At 37.2% G+C, this 21,858-nt stretch overlaps 1 long non-coding RNA gene across 1 annotated transcript; it reads left to right on the top strand.

The window, feature by feature from the left end:
* Positions 1-11,685: 11,685 nt before the first annotated feature.
* Positions 11,686-12,733, top strand: LOC128524438 (uncharacterized). Its single transcript, XR_008360520.1, has 3 exons — positions 11,686-11,758; positions 11,833-11,888; positions 12,420-12,733. It is a non-coding gene; the product is annotated as an uncharacterized LOC128524438 (long non-coding RNA).
* The last annotated feature ends 9,125 nt before the right edge of the window (positions 12,734-21,858 follow it).

Genomic DNA, 21,858 nt, shown 5'->3' with positions numbered 1-21,858 from the left:
TGGATTTGGAACATCAGCTGGGTAATCCTCAGTTATATTATTAATTGCACGCAAATCATGCACAAGACGCCATTTATTTGTACCTGGCTTGATTACCGGGAAAATTGGAGTATTACAACAACTCGTTGTCTCTTCTAGCACTGATGCTTTCACAAGGCCTTCAATAGTGTTTTTTATGCCAGCTTCTGCCTCAGGTCGCAAAGGATATTGTCTTATCCTGGGCAGTTTTATATTTGGTTTAAGTTGTACTTGAATTGGGCTGGCTGACTTAATTAGACCTACATCTGTATCATGCCGAGACCATAATTCAGGTGGGACGTGACTCTCCATGTCCCTATACAATTCTTCCTCGGCAGTATCAGTTACTTCAGAGGCTGATGTCATTTGGGGTTGTGAGTCGCTGCTAATTACCACTTCCTGAGGAGTACCAATCAAGTTATTACCACACAAGATTTTCATATAGTTTTTATCTACAGAATGAAAAATCAATGGATTTATGGTTGATTCCCACTGGACCTCTTTAGCTTTTTTCATCATTGGTCCTAAGTCCTTTGAGCTGTAGTTTTTTCCTACATACAATGTCACATGAGGAACAGAATCAGTTACATTAAACCACCGTTTTACAAAATCACACTCGTCTACACTGATAGCTGCTCCTTGCTGGCCTATGATGATGTACTGTGTGATTAACTCAACCTTGTTCTCTCTTGTCTCTTTCTGCCATGTCTGTTCTAAGTCAGTGTCTTTAGCTGGGTCATAAATCATTGTGCAGTGGAAAGCCGAACAAGGCAGTTGTGCTTCAGGAATTTGTGCTTTAATAAACTTTCCCCATTTATGGATTATTTGACTAACGTCTTTTTCCAGCTGTCCCACCCAATACACATTTGCTTGTGGCTCAAGCATTACCATTTGATTTTTAATACCTTTCATGTCAACATACACACCCTCTGGGGAACACAATATTTGCAGTCCTAATTTACATAAAGCATCTCTTCCTAATAAATTTACCGGTGTCTGACTTGAAACTAATACAGGTAGGGTCACACTTTTGTTGTTAGTTTGTAGACGGACTGGAGCGGTCATAGGAACTAACTGCTTTTTTCCCGAGAATCCTACTGTCTTGGCAAATTTTCCAGACATGGAGAGATGTGAGGCATGACTTAAGTTTAAGCATGTATAAACCGCTCCTGTATCAATTAACATGGGTGTACTTTTACCGTCTACCTCAATGTGTAACATGGGTTCTTGTTCTGCACTAGTTGTTAAAATAGGTAACTGATTCTCCCCTGTAGGATTCTCTGGGCACCCCTAATATCCCAGCTTTGGACCCCCCCATGGGTTTACTGGGCCTTGAACCTGATCTCGAGGAGGCTGTTGCCACCCCCCTCCCACCGCATTCCTTTGGGCTTGAGGCCATGGGTGGGAAAGGCAGTGTGATCGGTTGTGTCCAGCTTGTCCACACCCCCAACATACGCCTGGGGGAAAGCTAGACTGAGGGTTCCTTTGTCCTCTCTGTTGTTGATTGGCTCTCCACTCCCTCTGCCCTGGCTTTTGAGTGAAAACGTTAATGACAGGCGCAGGCATCTGGTTTGAGTTTGGAGAGAATGCGGCTGGTGCTGTCATCGCAGTAACTGCCGCTGGCTGGACTGTGGATGATGGATTGCTTGGGGCCCTCACAGACATTTGCTCTGCTTCCTCTGTTCTTAGAGTAGCTTGGACTTTTCTCTTGTTTTTCTTTGTTAGTTCTTCAAGCTGTAACTGAGCCAGTTTTCTTTGCAGTTCTTTTTCTTGAGCTCTCAACTTCTGCTCATTTTTCCTATACTGTTCAACAGCATGTGTGACGTGATCACAGAATTCTTTGTGTGATTTAGAAGTTAAGCCGACCACATCTTCCAGTTTACTTTTCACTGGGTGAGGCATGGCATTTACTATGGTTTGTCTGAACAGCGTAGACAATAATGCATCTCCTTCTGGATCACTTTCAGTCTCTTGCTTCCATCTCTTTAGCTGCTTCTGGATGTACAGAGTTGGATTCTCTGTTTCTTCCAACTCGTCCCCCTTTAAAGCTTTTGGGTCCACTCTAGTTGGATATTCAGTACGCAAAGCTTGCCACACAGAAGGACGATAAGCATCAAACACAGTTCCATCCATATGGTATGTATCTATGGCCTCGCTCAGGTCAGAAGCCTGGAGGATCTCCTCCAATTTCCCTCCGCCTAAAATCTTTGCCAACAGAGCTTTTATGTCCCCCACTGACAACAGCTTGCCTGAGGTCTCCTCTTCTAAGACCTTGATCCATTTCCCTGCACCCTCGTGAATGTTAGGGAGGCGGTTGACAAGCCCCTCGAGATCCTGAGTTGCCCATGGTACATATTGTCCCCGTGCACCTTTAATTAAGATTGGAAATTGTGGAGCCAGTTCCCTAAGTCTCCCCGTGTCCCTTCCCAGTTTCCAACTACTCATATTAACTGACAAATCCTCTTCACCCCCTTCCTCTCCACTGCACAAAGGCCCACGCCCAGTCCTTAATGTTGTATCTAACTGTATCTGACTTTTTACTGGTGTTTTAGCACTCCTGTCTGTTCTCTCTCCACTTGCTTGCACCTCTTCCCATTCTTCTAACTTATCTTCCTTCCCATACAACCTTTTCACTCTCTGTAGATCTGCCCTTACTTCCTTGTAACAATCTAATGGTGTGCTTTCTTCTCTATCAGTTTTCCTATCCTGCCTCTTTCTTGACTTCACACACGACTCTCTGTAGTCTCCGTCTAAATCTACATGACCTTCCATTTGCATCTCACCCGACACTTCCACCACGCCTTTAAGCATGGGGAACTGTCCTTCAGTCTGCACATAGGGGGGAGGGGTGACTAAAATGTCCCCTCCATTACTCTGGGCCTCACTTCCTGATTTTTTAGATTTTTTCCTAGCTTGCTTTTTCTGTTTTACTACTTCCTCCCCCTCCTTCTTAAACAACGCTAGGATCTCTCTCTCCTGCTGTCTTTTCGACTCTCTCTGTACACGCTTTTTCTCTCTTGATGCCGTTTTATAATTTCTGATCAAAACTTCCATCTCCGAACACAGTGTCACATCAAATGACCCTCCCTTTGGCCATTTAGTAAACAGATCTTTAGTCCGCTTTTGCCATTTATTAGAGACCTTAGTTATGAGATCTGCACACAAAGGATGTTTCAGCACTAATATCTCCTCTGGAGAGGCTGCCATTGTGCTTTATAACCTACTTCACCACAACTTAGTCGTAGTTAACTTGTGCCTATGCACTTATTTTAATGAATAAACTTTTACTTACAACAACATCCAATATTGTATACTGCCAGAAATATCCACCTTCCTTAACAAGCTTTAAAATGATAATCACTTCTTAATGTACAATATTGCCAAAATCACAGTATATTTTATACACAGTAACCGAGTAATGGCACAGTATTAATATAGGGTTCAAACACACTCACCACTTCAAACTTTTTATTTATTTATTTATTTATTTATTTATTTAGTCATAGGCTTAAGCATTCATACTTTATCCCTTTTTTCCTGGAAAATAGGGCTTATTCTTTACATACTTGTCCCCTTCACTAATTGGGGCTCATTAATACACTCACACGTGTCCCTTTTATTGAGTAATGTTTAACTATTTAACTCTTTATTTAGTTATTAAACTAATAAGGGCTCATACACACACACACACACGACTCCGGTCTGGCAACAAGCTGCCCCCCCTCTGAGGGTTGTACACACAATTCCCTCGGGAGGTCCAGGCCTGTTTACTCGACACGAAGCTTATGATTTCACTCAACCAGCCTCTCTCTCTCTCTCTCTCTCTCTCTCTCAGGCACACTCAGGCACACATAGAGCTCTCACACACTCAAACAGTAATAGACAGACACAACATCAATTAGACACAAACAATTGCAATTGCATTCAACTTAATGGCACAAAATAGTGCTCCACATAGAAAGTTATGACACAATGCTTATGATGTACACCCGTACATTCCACATAGGAAAAGATATCAATAAATGCCACAAAACCCCATACAATACAAATTTTAAGGTGGCTACAAAATGCTTACGACACCAAAGTGTTCCTCATACGAAAGGGTATTATTTTATTAATTGTTGCGTATCCTCACACAAACAATATTACTAATTAAGCGCAACTCCGTATTAACCTGCTTTCCCCTATTGCCATCCAATCAAGGCCCACTTGACAATAAGTACAAATTAATATCAAGACTATCTACCTTTTTATATTGCCCTCTTAGCAACTTAAATAGATACTCAAATGCGCTCTCTCATACCACCTGTTATTGCTGCCATCAATCAATGCCCTCTTGACAACAAAACAGACAAATGCAATGCTTATTTTATCAATTTACTATCAGTACAACAGTTAGTAAGCTGATGCATGCATTTCTTTCTGGAACCAAAGCCCATGTAGAGACTACTTAATTTGGAGAGGTCTTTATCAGGTGTCCTTACCACCACGGGTTATCCCAGCAAACAACACAAACTAAGTATATAAGCAAAAGTTGCTTACCTTTTTAGGTGGCCACCTGTTTGTGCTGCCCGCCAAGGATGCCCACGGTGATCAGCCACACCTTTGCCCCTTCACCACCCTGCTCGCAGCGCCAAGATGTTGTGGAAATTGATTGAAGACCCAGGCTTTGGTTTCAGAAGATCACGACCTTTATTTATCATGCAATAACGGCCGGGGGAGACTGCAGAATCGCAACACTGTCCCGTCGGCTCGCCACTTATATAGTCAACCAGGACAAAAGAATTCATTCTACATGCAATGATGTCATCCTAAACATCTGGGGTTCATCAAGCTTCCCCAGCCTAGGGGCCTCAATGTATATATCGGACTGCTTATGCAAGCAGAATCTCAGGCCTATACGTGCAGCTTCGCACACACATTTCTGAGTACTTTCCTATGGGCTACCATTTATTCCTTAAAAGGAAGTAAAGTTACATAAAATCAAATAAAATCAAATAAAATTTACTTCCATAGTTGTTGGTGCCAAATGGGCTGGTCTGAGTATTTTTGAAATTGTTTGTCTACTGGTATTGTTATGTACAACCATCTCTAGGGTTTACAGAAAAGGTCTGAAAAAAAAAGAAAATTTTAAGTGAGGTCAGCTATCTGGGCGAGAATGTGCTGTTGATGTCAAAGGTCAGAGGAGAATGGCCAGGTATGCTGAACACACAACATTGAATAATTGAATATTGTTGCTGACCAGGTGGCACGGTGGTGTAGTGGTTAGCACTGTCACCTTGCACCTCCAGGGTCTGGGTTCGATTCCCGGCCAGGCTTGGTTTCCATCTCTGTATGCATGGAGTTTGCATGTTCTCCCTGTGCTTACTCAGTGGGTTTCCTCTGGGTACTCTTGTTTCCTCCCACATTTACAAAGACATGTAGGTAAGGTTAATTAGCGTTCCCAAATTGCCCGTAGTGTGTGAGTGTGTCTAAATATTATGTGTGCCCTGTGAAGGATTGGCACCCTGTCCAGGGTGTACCCTGCCTCGTGCTCTTAGCCTCCTGGGATAGGCTACAGTTCCCCGTGACCCTGAATACAGGATAAAGCAGTATAGAAGATGAGTGAGTGTTGCTGACCATGTCCATTCCTTTATGACCAGAGGATAATGTGGCATTTCACAAATATATAATCATATGAAACTGGCTTCTTGAACATGACAATGAGTTCACTGTAATGGCCTCCACATTCAAATGGCCTCTATATTCACCTATATATTATTGGATCTCAGTCCAATAGAGTGGCTTTGTGATGTGGTGGAAAGGGACATTTGCATCATGGTTGTGTAGCCAACAAATCTGCAGTGACTGCATGATGCTATCATGTCAAAATGGACCAAAATGTCTGAGGAATGTTTCCACTACCTTATTGGATCTATGTAATTAAGAATTAAGACAGTTCTGTATGCAAAAGTGTGTCTAACCCAGTACTAGGTGTACCTAATGAATTGTCCTGTGAGTGTACAACTGTGCCTAGATTTATTAAAAGATGTTACTCTTTTGAGTGAGGAATTTGTAAGGCAGTTCATTAGCCCTAAGCAATCCACAGCCACTAACTGATAAATAAAAATACAAACACTCATGAGTTTAAGTAGCAAATATTAATAAAGAAATGTGCAAATTAACACACAACTGATTTGACATATAATGAAGAAATACAGTTACAATATAACCTGTAAAAATATTCCCTATAGTCCGTGATGGATGTTTAAGGAAGTTGAAAAGCCCTAAGCACTGGTAGAGGATTATTCTCATTAACATATAAATTTAAGTTGACCATAAAAACACAATCATAATAACACATCAATTATTATATATATATATTATTTATAAGTGAATTATATGCATAATTATAATGTTGTGTGTTTAAGGTGAATCTCCTCCAGTCTCTCTGATCATCAATCCCAACAGAACTCAACACTTTACTGGTGACTCTCTCTCACTGAGCTGTGAGGACCAGAGACACTCTACTGGATGGATATTGAGACGATACACACACAATAAAAAAGCGTCAAATTGTTCACAGTGGGGATCAGTTACAGGATCTACATGTAAAATCAGCTCCCTCTCCACATCACACACTGGAGTTTACTGGTGTGAGTCTGAATCTGGAGAAAACAGTAATCCTGTCAACATCACAGTGTATGGTGAGTCTTCATGTAGTGTGTTTATTGTTAAAGAAATACAGTATATTATTATTATTATTATTATTATTATTATTATTTATAATAATAATGATAATAATATATGTAGAGTTTCAAACAGGGAAAACTGTTTAACAAGAGACACTTAACTGGTTTATCTCATTAATGTTTTAAAAGTTATTAAGCCTCCGAGTGGCGCAGTGGTAAAGTGCTCGCCCTATCATCATCCAGAGATCGCTGGTTCGAACCCCGGAAGCTGCTGTTTTCCTCTCACAGCCGGAGGCACAGAGAGAGCTGATTGGCCGAGCTCTCTCAGGGGGAAGAGATGAGAGGTACTTTGTGCTCCCACATTAATCACTGCTCTACAGCCAATCAGAGGCGTCTGTGAGCTCGCGCACCCGGAAGGAACGGCTAGCGCTTTCCTCCGAGTGTGTTACTCCGCCCCTAACGGTGCGTGATCGAGCAGTTCGAAAAGATGCGGTCGGCTCACATCACGTGGTTCGGAGAAAACACAGGATAGCTTTCGTCCTCCCGACTGAGTGGTGGTAGCCTTAATGTGGGAGCCCCCTAGTGACGGGGAGGAATTGGCCACGACTAGAATTGGACAGGACTAAATTTATAGAAAAAAAAAAAAAGTTATTAAAATCTGTAACTTAAATATTACCTGAAGACAGCAATAAAACGGCACAGTTAAATTCCTCTTATGAGCTGAGTCATCTACTGTAGAACATTTGAATGAGACTGTAATGTAGATTTGCACAATTCTAGTATTACACTCCTTAACTTAAGATTTTTTACCCAATTCAACCTTTAACATCACAAAACACAAGCATGCTAATAGGTTTCACAGTAAGAATTTTGTCTAAATACTGTTTAGTTTAAAATGATCCTGGAGCATCCTGTCCATCCTGTGAATGAGGGACATCCTCAGAAATACTAGAGTTTATATCACAACGCAAAGCCCTCAAACATCTAATCTGAGTTCTATAAAGATGAATCCATCCTCAAGGCCTGCAAGACAAGCATTGTTTAAAAGCATTTTTTTATAGTTTTATACTTGCAAACTCATATTTAGGATTTCATTTCAATTCCAAGTAAACTATATATTAGACATATTTATGATTGTTTACATGGCTAGACCTCAGGTATGTTAGTAAGGTCTACTCTTAGCCCTCTTTGAAAGGTTAGACACAGCTGTATTATGTAGATTATACTACAAATCAACAGTAGCTAAGCTTATGCGTAGTATAATTATACCTTTTGGTAATGTGTGAGGAACTAACACACCTCAATTTCATAACCATAACCATATATAAAGTCATATTTAATGCTAAATTTAAATATTTTATAAAACAAGTTTATAGAGATAATGTGAATTAAGCACACGTTTCCTGTAGTGAAAAATACAATATATTTAATTTTTTTTAATTTTTTTTTATTGCCTGTTTTCTAAAACTAATTTTAATTGTAATTTTCCATTTGAGGATTTTTTCCTTCTTAACACCTACATTATTGTGTCTGTGGGGTCCACTGAGTCATACTAAAGTATAATAAAATAAGACTGTTTTGGTTATAATATTATGACTTCAATGCAGTGGTATTGTAAACATCATCTTGTAATTAGTTAGATATTAATTTTACATATTTGTATTTTTTTCTGTATTTAGCATATTTAGTGTTTGATTCCTTATTCTGTATTTAGTGTGACATCAGAAATCAATGGCAAAATTATTATTGTATATAAATTAAATGTAAAGATTTAAAGTATAGTTTTGTATTTGCTGTGTAACAGAGAAACCAGAGGCAGTACTGAGTGTATCTCCACAGAGCTGGCTGACTGAAGGAGACTCAGTGACTCTAAACTGTGAGGTTAAAGACTCCTCTACAAACTGGACATTCAGCTGGCACAGACATCTTACTTACAGAGATGGCCTACTTCAATTAAAAAATAATAATGGCTATGTGGAGCTCCTCTCAGACAGCAACAGAGGATCTGGAGGCAACTACACTCTCAGTCCTGCTGCTCTTAATCACACAGGAGTTTATAGGTGCAGAGGAAAGAGAAAAAAACAATTCTTTACAAAGTTCAGCAACCCACAGCCAGTATGGATCACTGGTGAGGAAAAATATCAACAGTGATGTGTTGGAGTATCAAATATAGGTGTACACTTGTGAAAATAAATGCAGCATTGATTTAAAATATGATGGAGGAATACACTCACCGGTTACCTCATTAGATGGAACCCTTGCTTGTTAACACAAATATCTCATCAGCCAATCACATGGCAGTAACACATTTCGGCATGTAGACACGGTCAAGATGATCTGCTAAAGAAAGGAGATTTAAGTGACTTGTTGGTGCCAGATGGGCTGGTCTGAGTATTTCTGAAATTGTTTGTCTACTGGTATTGTCATGGACAACCATCTCTAGGGTTTACAGAAAATGGTCTGAAAAAAAAAGAAGATTTTAAGTGAGGTTAGCTATCTGGGCGAGAATGTGCTGTTGATGTCAAAGGTCAAAGGAGAATGGCCAGGTATACTGAACACACAACATTGAATAATTGAATATTGTTGCTGACCATGTCCATTCCTTTATGACCAGAGGATAATGTGGCATTTCACAAATATATAATCATATGAAACTGGCTTCTTGAACATCACAATGAGTTCACTGTACTCAAATGGCCTCCACACTCAAATGGCCTCTACATTCACCAGATCTCAGTCCAATAGAGTGGCTTTGTGATGTGGTGGAAAGGGACATTTGCATCATGGTTGTGTAGCCAACAAATCTGCAGTGACTGCATGATGCTATCATGTCAAAATGGACCAAAATGTCTGAGGAATGTTTCCACTACCTTATTGGATCTATGTAATTAAGAATTAAGACAGTTCTGTATGCAAAAGTGTGTCTAACCCAGTACTAGGTGTACCTAATGAATTGTCCTGTGAGTGTACAACTGTGCCTAGATTTATTAAAAGATGTTACTCTTTTGAGTGAGGAATTTGTAAGGCAGTTCATTAGCCCTAAGCAATCCACAGCCACTGACTGATAAATAAAAATACAAACACTGATGAGCTGCAATAGCAAATATTAATAAACAAATGTGCAAAGTAACACAAAACTGATTTAAAATATAATAAAGGAATACAGTTACAATATAACCTGTAAAAATATTCCCTATAGTCCGTGATGGATGTGCAAGGAAGTTGAAAAGCCCTAAGCACTGGTAGAGGATTATTCTCATTCAAATATAAATTTAAATTGACCATAAAAACACAATCATAATAACACATCAATTATTATTATTATTATTATTATTATTATTATTATTATTATTGTATATGTTTATAAGTGAATTATACACATAATTATAATGTTGTATGTTTAAGGTGAATCTCCTCCAGTCTCTCTGATCATCAATCCCAACAGAACTCAACACTTTACTGGTGACTCTCTCTCACTGAGCTGTGAGGACCAGAGACACTCTACTGGATGGATAGTGAGACGATACATAGACAATAAAAAAGTGTCAGATTGTTCACAGTGGGGATCAGTTACAGGATCTACATGTAAAATCAGTTCCCTTAACACATCCTACACTGGAGTTTACTGGTGTGAGTCTAAATCTGGAGAAAACAGTAATCCTGTCAACATCACAGTGCATGGTGAGTCTTCATCTAGTGTGTTTATTGTTAAAGAAATACAGTATATTATTATTATTATTATTATTATTATTATTATATTTTAAGTTTCAAACAGGGAAAACTGTTTAACAAGAGACACTTAACTGTTTATCTCATTAATGTCTTAAATGTTATTAAAATCTGTAACTTTAATATTATCTGAAGACATCAATAAAACGGCAGAGTTGAATTCCTCTTATGAGGAAAAAAAAAATCTTAAAATCATCTACTGTAGAACATTTGAATGAGACTGTAATGTAGATTTGCACAATTCTAGTATTGCACTCCTTAACTTAAGATTTTTCACCCAATTCAACCTTTAACATCACAAAACACAAGCATGCTAATAGGTTTCACAGTAAGAATTTTGTCTAAATACTGTTTAGTTTAAAGTGATCCTGGAGTATCCTGTCCATCCTGTGAATGAGGGACATCCTCAGAAATACTAGAGTTTATATCACAACGCAAAGCCCTCAAACATCTAATCTGAGTTCTATAAAGATGAATCCGTCCTCAAGGCCTGCAAGACAAGCATTGTTTAAAAGCCTAAAATCTGCTTTCTTTCTATTCTTCATCTCAGATTCTGGAACCAGAACAGTAGGAGTGGCTGTGGGACTGAGTTTGGCCTTTTTCTTCATCATTTTATTAATCCTGATGCTGTGGTGCTTCAAAATAAAGAAAGGTCTGATAACTGATATATAGTTAACTAACTAACTAACTAACTAACTATCTAATGCTATTCATATAGTGCCATTGTCTTTCCTGGTTTGATTTTTATTTCTTTAATGTACTTAGTAGTATAGCATACAGTATTTATTTATTTATTTATTTATTTACTTTGTATTGAGAAGAAAATCAATCAGAGGTCAGCGCAGGAACAGAGAATCAGAGTCGGTCAGGAGTTGAAGACTTTGAGTCAGGATACACACCAGTTCAGGCTGGTCAGACACTATCTCAATCACATTTTATCCTGCATTAGAAAATTTGAGTATAGCTCATTAATCAAGTACAGGCATGGTTTGTTGATATTTAACAGACTGCCCTGTGTTCAGGTGAACCAGCAGCTGAAAGCAGTGATGTCACTTATGCACAGGTCACAAAGAAAACCAAGGCAAACAGGAACAATGGTAGTGTATTTTGGGGGGCAAGTGGGACAATCACTAATATATTATCTATTGCAGTGACATTCTCTGTCCTGAAAAGATGCCACATGATAAATGATAATGAAAGTGCTCTCATCATAAAAGTAATGAACTGTAGGTTGGTGATCAGTTTTGTTCTTTCTGCAGAGGATGATGCTGAGCCCAGTAGTGGTGATGTGACTTATACTGAACTTTCAATAAATCAGAAAAAGTCTATGGGAGATAAAGGTACAGAACATCATGATATAATGTGTTTTTTCTTTCCTTTGGATATTAATTGAAGATTTTTTTGTTAAAATTAGAAAACGCAAGTGTGGATGCTGATACTGTATACTCAGAGGTGAAGCTGAACACTGAGGTAAGACTGATGACAACAGATTGTTATGAATACACCAAACACCATAAAGTAACAAGTATGTACTTGGTAGAAGTTAGAAAGAGAACTACAAAACCATTGGATTTAATCCTTGTACATATATTCTGGTTGCTAGCTAGAGAAGTTTCCATCATCTGATTTTACTTGAGTATTTGACACAGGTGGCTATGAACATTGAATGTACGGACATCAACTACTTACTGATTTGTTGCCACAGAGGAAACAGAAAAATGTGCATCCAAAAACAATTGTTCCACTTGGAGAAGTTCTAAAAGCAAATGTCATATTGAATCATGTTTCAAATGTCAAATTTCAAGTTTCAAATTACAATTCAGACGTAGATTTCACTGTGTAATGAAGCTTTGTGTCACTGGTTAAAGGGGCTAGTGAACCACATGCTAGTCAGATGCGACCTTAAACAATAATTTCAGTATAATTATGTAATGATCCATGCTGCACATCTGGACCTAGTTTTCTGACCTGTATTTATTCAATTTCTTTTTTCCATTTCAGTGAGCAATATTCCTGTGTAAGCTGATGGAGCCATGGTTAAATGTTTGCAGAAAGTGGTGGTGGTTGGGGATGATATCTCTCCAATAATGCAGCACTGAAAAGAAATACCAGATACAGTACATTTGGCAGATGCTCTTATCCAGAGCGACTTACATTTTTATCTCATTACACATCTGAGCAGTTGAGGGTTAAAGGCCTTGCTCAAGGGCCCAACAGTGGCAACTTGGTGGTTGTGGGGTTTGAACCTGGGATCTTCTGAACCGTAGTCCAATGCCTTAACCACTGAGCTACCCCTGGCCCCAGATACATGCAGTGCCATGAAAGAGTATTTTTATTTTGCATTTTTGTCTTGATTGACATAATCAAACAAATTTAAATATTAGTTTAGTTAGTTTAGTTTAGTTTATTTATTTAGCACATTTACAAAACAACCATGGTTGACGAAAGTGCTTCACAATGCCAAAAAATAAGATCACACAAAATCAATACATAAAAAATTTTCAAAATGTCTCAAAAACTCAACTCAATAAAAAATTAAAGCCAAGGAATATTACGCAAAGATAACTAGAGTAAATAGCTTACAGTTTTTAAATAATTATTGCATTTATTAAGGGGAAAAAAAATATGTTCAGACCTACCTGGCCGCATGTGAAACAAGAACTGCCCCCTACTGTACGTCTAATAACTGGTTGTGCCACTTTTGGTGGAAAACAACTGCAATCAAGCTTTTGCAATGACTTTTTTCACATCTCCGTGGAGGAATTTTAGCCACTCTTCTTTGAAGAATTGTTTTCATTCAGCGACTCATTCGAGAGTTTTCAAGTATGATCGGCCTGTTTAAGGTATAATCTCAATCAGATTTAAGCCTGGACTCAACTAAGCCATTCCAAAAGCCTTTTTTTGGCAAGTTGTCCAGGTTCTGATAATGTAAAGCAGCCCCAGACCATCACTCTACCACCACCATGTTTGACTGTTAGTATGATGTTTTTTTTTTATGAATTGCTGTGTTAGTTTTGCTGTGTTTATACATGGTTTGCTGGAGTCCCAAAGCCTTAGAAATGCTTTGTTTCTCATCTATTTCTATAGAATTTCTTTAGATTGTGTTGATATTGTTTTAGATATTTTAGCATGCTTACTTTATCCAAAAATTTAAGTGGTTTCTTGATTTAACTGATCTGGCAGTAATCAGGGCTAAGTGTGGCAAGTCAAATTTAACTCAACTTTCCAAAAATTACAATTCATTCATGATTTGCAAGTTACTTTTTGACATAGGGTCAGGTGGATGTGGACAGTTTTTCCCTCAATCAATGAAGACACCATTTAAAAACAAAATTGTATATTTACTCGGATTATCTTTGTGTAATATAAAAATTTCTGAACCATTTAAGTGTGACAAATATGCAAAAAAAAATAAGGAAAAGAAAAAAACTTGTCCATGACACTGTAAAATGCATAAATGCTTGAATGAAGATGACGATTTTTTGCTAAAATTTTGCTTGCAAATACCTTTAGAATTCCTAGACTTGACTTTTTAAATACTTATTGTCCTGCTGTATCTGTAAGCAAATGTCCGCTCATCCTTAGCACCAGCAAATTCAGAGCACATTACTTGCATTTTTATCCAGTCTAAACTGTTTGCTAAATTTGATGTTAACTGCTATGATTTTTAAAGCTTATATCTTAACATTTCCTATGTTATTATATTCCCCATATAACTGAGATTCTTATCTTCGTTTTATATTAGTAAAAAGCCTACTATAATTATATAGCTACTATTTAAAGTATAGTTAATCTGTATATCACTGCATACTGCAATGTTATTTTATTTTTTTACAAAGGACATATTTTTATGCTTGTTGTTTTAGATTTGTGAGGTCAAGTTGTACATCATACATTGAAATGATAACATGTCACAAATTAAAATATTACTCATATATATTTGTTTTACTTTTATAATGCATGAATCAATGAAATAACCTTTTAACCAGTTACTTATATCACTTTTTTAATCATCTTTTAGTAAAAGTACATTGCACATCATAGTGCAATGCTTTTTTAGTGTAAAGCATCCAGGGCTTTTTGGAGGTCTTAACATAAAATCCCCTATTCTAAAATTGCCATAATGGTAGTGGTATTGCCCCTTCACATGCATGTGGCCAAGGTTCCAATTGTCTTTCTGGTGTGTCAAAAAAAAGCAATGGCACAGGTGCTTAGGCCCAATCATCATTGCTTGCAACAATGTTTTTTTTAATCATATTTTTGCATAATAATATACTGGTATTAAACCTTTAAAGGTATTTTTTTTTTCTAATTCTATTTCTAAAGCAGATGATTTGATTCTGCAGTATTGATCAGTATTGTTCAGGAGTTTGGCCAGCTGAATGTAGAGTAGTGCCCCTTTGCTCCTGTAGCCAAAATTGATTCAATATTCTGGTGGGCAGGGACTGAAGCCCAGCAAATGTCCATCTGTACACAGCAAAATTCCCAATGTTAAATTATCACCCAAAGTGTTTACATATCACCATATATTATATATAGAAAATTTGCTTAGATGCTGTCAGCTCTTTAGCTTGAAATACAGGGTTTCGTCTCGTCCTGGACATCTCTGCACTCGAAACCATAATGCAAGTAGCCACTTCACCCTGGAGAAATTTCCATTGAGCCAAAGGGTTTGTGGCATATCATGAGCCAAGGATCTATCAAGTGTCTAGCCAAGGGTCTGTTTGCTCTTTTCTGTCATGCAGCATCACACTTGTTATTATTGTTTGCTTGTCACCAGATTGGCAGGTGTCTGTCTGTTACATTTGAACACCTTGCAAAGTGTTTGGCCATCCTGTATTGTTTGGTTTTTTATTTTGGAAAATGCTTGCAAAAATAAAACATTTACACACGGAAAAACCTATATAAACATATATGTTTTAATATAGGTTTTTAACATATGTGACATATAAAATTGGCCGTTTTCCTATATTATATGTACATATATGCGTACATACATATATACGTGCATATATGTACCTATATAGGTACATGTATTCACGTATATATGTACGCATATATGTATGCATTAATAAAATCTAGGTAAACATATAGGTGCATATATGCACACATATATACATGCATGCATGTACCTATGTGCATATATGCACCTATATGTTCACCTAGATATTAGTAAAATTATTAAAATCCATAGCTGCTAGACAACATAAATAAAAGCCCAAAATGTAGAAATAATTTTTTTTTATTTTTTTTTAAGAACAATCAAATAGTAAAAGAACAAAAATAAGACAAAAAAACTCAACAGGAAGAAAAAAATATATATATTTTGAGGACAGCTTCGTGAGCTTTGAATTGATAGATGTGCCTGTCTGCCCTCGGGTGGCTGCCGGCCACTTCTTCAATGTAGCATCTAGAGAAGACAAAAATAATAAGACAGTATAATAATAATAAATGATTATTTATTAAAACTTCAGATGACAACAATTAGTGCCACAAGGTTATTTGCTACACTATATGTTCTACAAAATAGAGGACTACACACCTTATAGCACAATACCCCAGAAATGTGGCTTTAAAGGAAAGGTAGGATTAAGAAGTGAGCAAGCGATGAATTAGTATATAGGTCCCAAGCAGATACAGTAACAATAATGGGCCTACTGTAGATCAGCCTCCGATGCCAAATAAACGCGACCAGCTGCTCCGCATCTGCTCTTTTTGGCTTTCCACCTTAAAGTAATATTTCAAAATTATTATTAAAGGGGGTAAAATGAAGGTGGAGAAAGCAAGAGTTTTTTTATATACACATCAGGTTTTCTTGAGGTCCAAGAAAATACAAAAATGCCAAGTAAAAAATCACCCCAGAGCCTTTTCAATCTGAAAAATAATTTCACATCACAATATTAATTTATTGGCAACTTTTAAAAACTTTTTCATGTTTCATACTGATTCTTGCTTAGCTTCCCAATAGTTAATAGGATTTTATGTATAAATGCAGATAAAGATATGAAACAGTGTTATAAGCTAACCAAAATGGAGCCAAATACATATTAGCAACCATAATCTAAAGCTATCCAAAACAAGGGGAAATACATTAGAACAATTATAAACATCTGTAAACTCCATAAGGCATTAGCTTAGCCTTATCGAAAATATCATGTTTGTACTACATACAGAAAGGCAGCATGTTAGCATGATTTACCTAAACTATGTAAATGGCATTGAAAGCCAATGTGTCACACAAGCTAACAAGAGCTAGCTGAAGTAAGGAAAATATTCACTAATATTAGTTTAATATTATCAGAATAAGAGTTATATAAGACTTAATAACTTACCCAGTGTGTCCTCTGTTAAATCTATTCTCTCTTTAAAATGCTCCTGTTCGTCGTCAGGGCCACACAGTCTTCTTCTGAGGTAAATGTAAACTCCTCCCACTTTCCAGAACATTCTGAAGAGTTTCCTTTGATGTGTAGTAGCGCGTGTCATCTTCCAAACGTGCAGAAAACTGAATCTGTGTGTAAACTCAAGCCTGTCTTTGTGTGTGTTTTTCATGCCGGTGTCCGGGGGCGGGGCCTAGTATGTAAATTAGCCGGACTGATTTCCGTGTGATTGGCGTGTGGGCGTGTCCTGCCTCGGGTCATTAGCAGATAATGCGACAGAAATTCTAAAATGTGTATAACTATAGTTAAATTCCATACCATGCCAATTACATGTGATACCAGTTTCATGTGTTCGCACATTTTATTTAGTTAGTTCTTAGTTATTGCCTTGATAATAGAAAATATGAGCGCATCATGTATGACAGTTGCCAAAGTGAGATATGAGCTAAAATGACCAGATCCTGCCATGAGCTATATAGGAGACATATCTTGTATGTACATATAGGGCTTATATGTGGATATAAAGAAGCAATACAGGAGACCTATATGGCCTGTATATGCACATATATGCACCTCAATTTTGGCTCTATGCAGCATATATATTGTCATATATATGCATATATACTGCATATAGACTTCATATATGCGCATATAAACCACATATAGGTTCTTAATGACTTTTCAGTATTTTACTTAAGAGTTTTATCCTGATAGCATTTGATCTGGTGGATGCCAGGAACAATGTAGGGTGAGGTGGACATACACCCTGGATAAAACACCAGTTAATCACAGCACATAGATTTGCCTGCACTTCCACCTTTGGTTATGACCAGTTATTAAGATTCAACCACTTTTAAGATGTTGGCTGCTGCCTTGACTTCTTCATTTTTAGTTCTGTTCTGCTGCTGATACTACCAGACTGTGACAGCCATGTTGGGTTCTGCATTTCAAATTCTGATTTGCCACTGTGGCTCCTGAAGATTGTTTTCTCTGCCACTATTCTGACCTGCTGCTCCAGCCACCAATCTGTGGGTGGCCCCCTTGGCCTACAAATGAGACTGGTGATTGTTGCCGTCATTTCATGCATATCTCTACACATCCTACTTTCTTCTCACTTTATTCCCCTTCCTTAATTCCACATTTCACGTTCATATATTTTTCCTTTATAATTAAATTAAAACACTTCCTTTTTGGTCAAGATCTCATCTTGTCTGTGTGTCTTTGTGTAAATATCATGTTTGATCCTTTTCACAAGTTAATTAAATATCAGTAATTTGATATGGTGGCATAGTGACATAGTGGTTAGCACTGCAGCCTTATGTATTTAATTCCTGCCTTGGGTCTGTGTGCATGAAACTTGCATGTTCTCTTCATGCTTGGTTTCCTCCAGGTACTCAGGTCCTTCCTCTTCCTCTCCAGTTCAAAGACATGCAGATTCGTTTAACTGCCATTCCCAAAATCTCTATAGTGTGTGTGTGTGTGTGTGTACACTACCGTTCAAAAGTTTGGGGTCACTTGCATATTTCTTTGTTTATGTTCAGTGATTTATTTTCTACATTCCACAACAAAACTGGGGATTTCAAATCTATAAAATAACACATATGAAATTAGGTAATTACGTAACAACAACAAAAACAACAGTTAGTTGTTATTTTAAGACACAGAGGTCAGCCTTTCTGAAATAGTTTTTGCAAGAACAGTATTGTCAAGTGCATTTGCAAAATCCGTCAAGCACCATAATGAAACTGTCTCTCATGAAGGCCATCCCAGGACGGCGAGACCAAAACCTACCTCTGCCTCAGACGAGAAGTTCATTTAGAGTTATCAGCTTGAAAAATAAGCAATTAGCAGCACCTCAGATTAGAGGCGTTATGAAGTCTTTACAGAGCAGAAGTAGCAGAAACATCTCACCATCAACTGTTCAAAGGAGATTAATGCATTTTTTGGACGCCTTCAGCATTCCTTTACAATGTAGAAAGAAATAAAAATCAGAAACCATCATGGAGTTAGAAAGTGTTCTATATATATGTAGAGTATAAAATATAAAGTGATATATATATATATATATATATATATATTTATTTATTTATTTATTTTTTCAATTACCTGGGCCCTTTTGATGGTTTTAACATGCTCAAAAACTAATAGAAATTACCACACAAATTGGAATCTGCTGCCATTAGGACGTCTGCGAGTCCCTGTTGCTCAGGGTTTTCACAGGATATTTTGCTCCATAGCTCATACACACTTGCATGTATACAATATCAAACTCAGAACGCTTTTAATTGAGCTGAACAATTGTCACTATGCATGTCATGGACTCAAATCAGCAGGAGGTCAGAGAGTTTGGGTCATTTGCAAAACCCCTACAACTTCACACAATACACATCCTGCATGCACACACACTACCAGGGGCAGACTGGGACCAAAAAGTGGCCCATATCTTCCTGGCCCACAGCAGCCCACCACATCCCATATCATAATACATTGGCTCATTAATGTGGAGATTTATTTTGAACACAACTTACAGTACTAGTATAAAAATATAACGCAATACAGAAATAAATGCTTTTTAAGCATATTATTTGAAGTATCACTAATTGGGTCATATTTGTAAAACAAAGGATAGAACATTAAGACAAAAAACATATAAAACAATATATTAGCTAGTCGGGGGGGGGGGGGGGGGGGGGTCATCTTGACTGGGTTTTTTTTTGACCCAGCATTTTTTAGGGTGTAGCTCCAACCATTATAAAGCAGAATCCAGCTAGAGCTGGTCGTTCTCTGGATGCCTCAGAAACCTCGCAGGGTTGGCCTTTTTTTACTGAAGCTAACACAATCTCCAGGTGCCTCAGAATGAGTAGAAAAATACAGAACAGATGGAAAGAATTAGCGTAGCCATTCAGGATAAATGTACTTGAGTATGAGGTCATGCGATGAATTATATATATATGCCAGATTAAAAAAAAATGTGTCTTGAGTTTACTTTTAAACTGTAATTACTAATTACAATTAATTACAATTAATAACAGCTAATTACCAATTACTTTAAAAAATAACTCACAGCAAAACCTATACAACAAAAACAAACATGTCTCATTAGTCTTGTACACAGGCAGGGCAGTGTCAAAGGACTGAGAACAGAGACAAGTTGGGTGCCGTGGTTTTGCTCATGTTTTATCTATTTTATGTTGTTATTATGTATTTTAAATTTGACAACAAAACAAGTTTCCCCATAAAACAAATAATAGAGCAGTGGGAACATGGGCTACCAGTTATTGGTTTATCAAAAATGTTTTTTTTTTTTTTTTTTTTGCCCATGTGATAAATTGATTTATTTATTTTTTTTACTTCTTAAAATGACCTAGGATCTGTCACTTTCAACACACGTTTCATTCCCTACATGTCACATGCTTCTCTCTAACAACATGCCTGTGACTGTAACACTGTAACACTGTACTGTGCTAAATGTATTGTTTAAATTCAAAACTATCTCAGAACAAATTAGTAATTTAAGCCAGAATGTGTGCCATAGTAACTGCTGGAGACAAAGTATGTGCAATAGACATGGTACAGTAGGTATGTTTTCATTATGTGTTTACACGCTATTTATTATCACATGCTTTTTTATTGATATATTAGCAGCAATTGTGCTCCATTAAATATGTGTAGTCCACTATACGGAACAAATAAACATGCAGGCACTGGTGGCTTAGATCAGAGAATAAATAAATAAATAAATAAATAAATAAATAAATAAAAACCTTGTGCATGTATGTCATCCTTCAATCTGGTGTTTAGCACCACTGTGACATTTTAAAATGATGGAAGGCTTGGTGAGTCTTCTACTTTTCAGCAGTGTACTGGGTTCAAGCACACTACACTACACTACACTACACACACACACACACACACACAATATATATATACTGGTTTAAATCCCTATGGGATTAAGCAACATGTGTTATCTGTTGGTTTCACCTTTTTCTGCAACATTCAACCATATCCCTGCTGCCACAGTAATGCTTTGGGTATTAACATAACAAATGTTTTAGTCATTGTTAAATTAATTCTACTATGGGAAAAGATAACAGGAAGTGTAGAGACTGATAATCGCACTACTTCTCTGACTGTCAGTCTGTCAGTCTGTCATTATAGAGACAGAATGGAGCTCAGTCCACTTCATGTTTTACTTTGTGAGTAAATCTTCCTTTTAACTTATTGACAAAATGCCATAGGACCTACTTTTCAATGTTTTGTTACCATTTATGTATGGAAATATATAGTTGGCATCTAAGAAAATACTCAATGTCTTGCATTTACTGTTTTGTACAATCGCTATGACAGTTTTTTTCAAAACCTTTCCTAAACTCTAAACACGGTTAACACAACGTCTTTGTAGGCTATACAATTAACACATTTCTTGTTGCTCTGATACAAAATGCATACAGTTAACACCAATTTAAAATGCTTGGACTTCTTTCACACACAAGCTCAACCAAGACCAAAACAATGTCATTTTACAGTCAAATTTACAAATGCTTTCAGACTGTATGTCAGAACAGATAACATCATCTTCTAAACATAACTTATATAGGCTAAAGTCAAAGTGAACAGCTGTTCATATTGTGAATTGAAAGACAAATATATTCTCTGTATTTTATTTAAATAAGAAACAGCTTATTGCAGTAATGCAAATATATAAATCACAGTTGATTCCCCTCTAGGAACCACACTCAGGTGTTGAGGTTTTTCCAATCACATGATCATATGTTCTAAAAGAGGACTCTTTAGGCTGATCTTGTCTGTAAAAAGAACAATATAGAGCGAAAGAAAGAAAGAAAGAAAGCCTGCACGAGGGAGAAGAAGACGAGTATTTTGTCCCTCTAAAGATTCAACGTCTACCTTTCTCAAGGGGCAGAGGAAAGCTCTTGAATGAAGAACAGGAACTTGCTATTGTCAACATGGTGATTGGTGACAATGAAATAAAACTGAAGGATATTCACCCCAGAGTTGTAGAGGTCAACCTTGTCTTTGGGAACATTGCAGCAATCAGCATACAT

Source organism: Clarias gariepinus, chromosome 1 (assembly GCF_024256425.1).
Source record: "Clarias gariepinus isolate MV-2021 ecotype Netherlands chromosome 1, CGAR_prim_01v2, whole genome shotgun sequence".
Classification (NCBI taxonomy): Eukaryota; Metazoa; Chordata; class Actinopteri; order Siluriformes; family Clariidae; genus Clarias; species Clarias gariepinus.
Note: the sequence above shows the minus strand (reverse complement) of the source record. Positions and strands in the feature narration are given on the sequence as shown.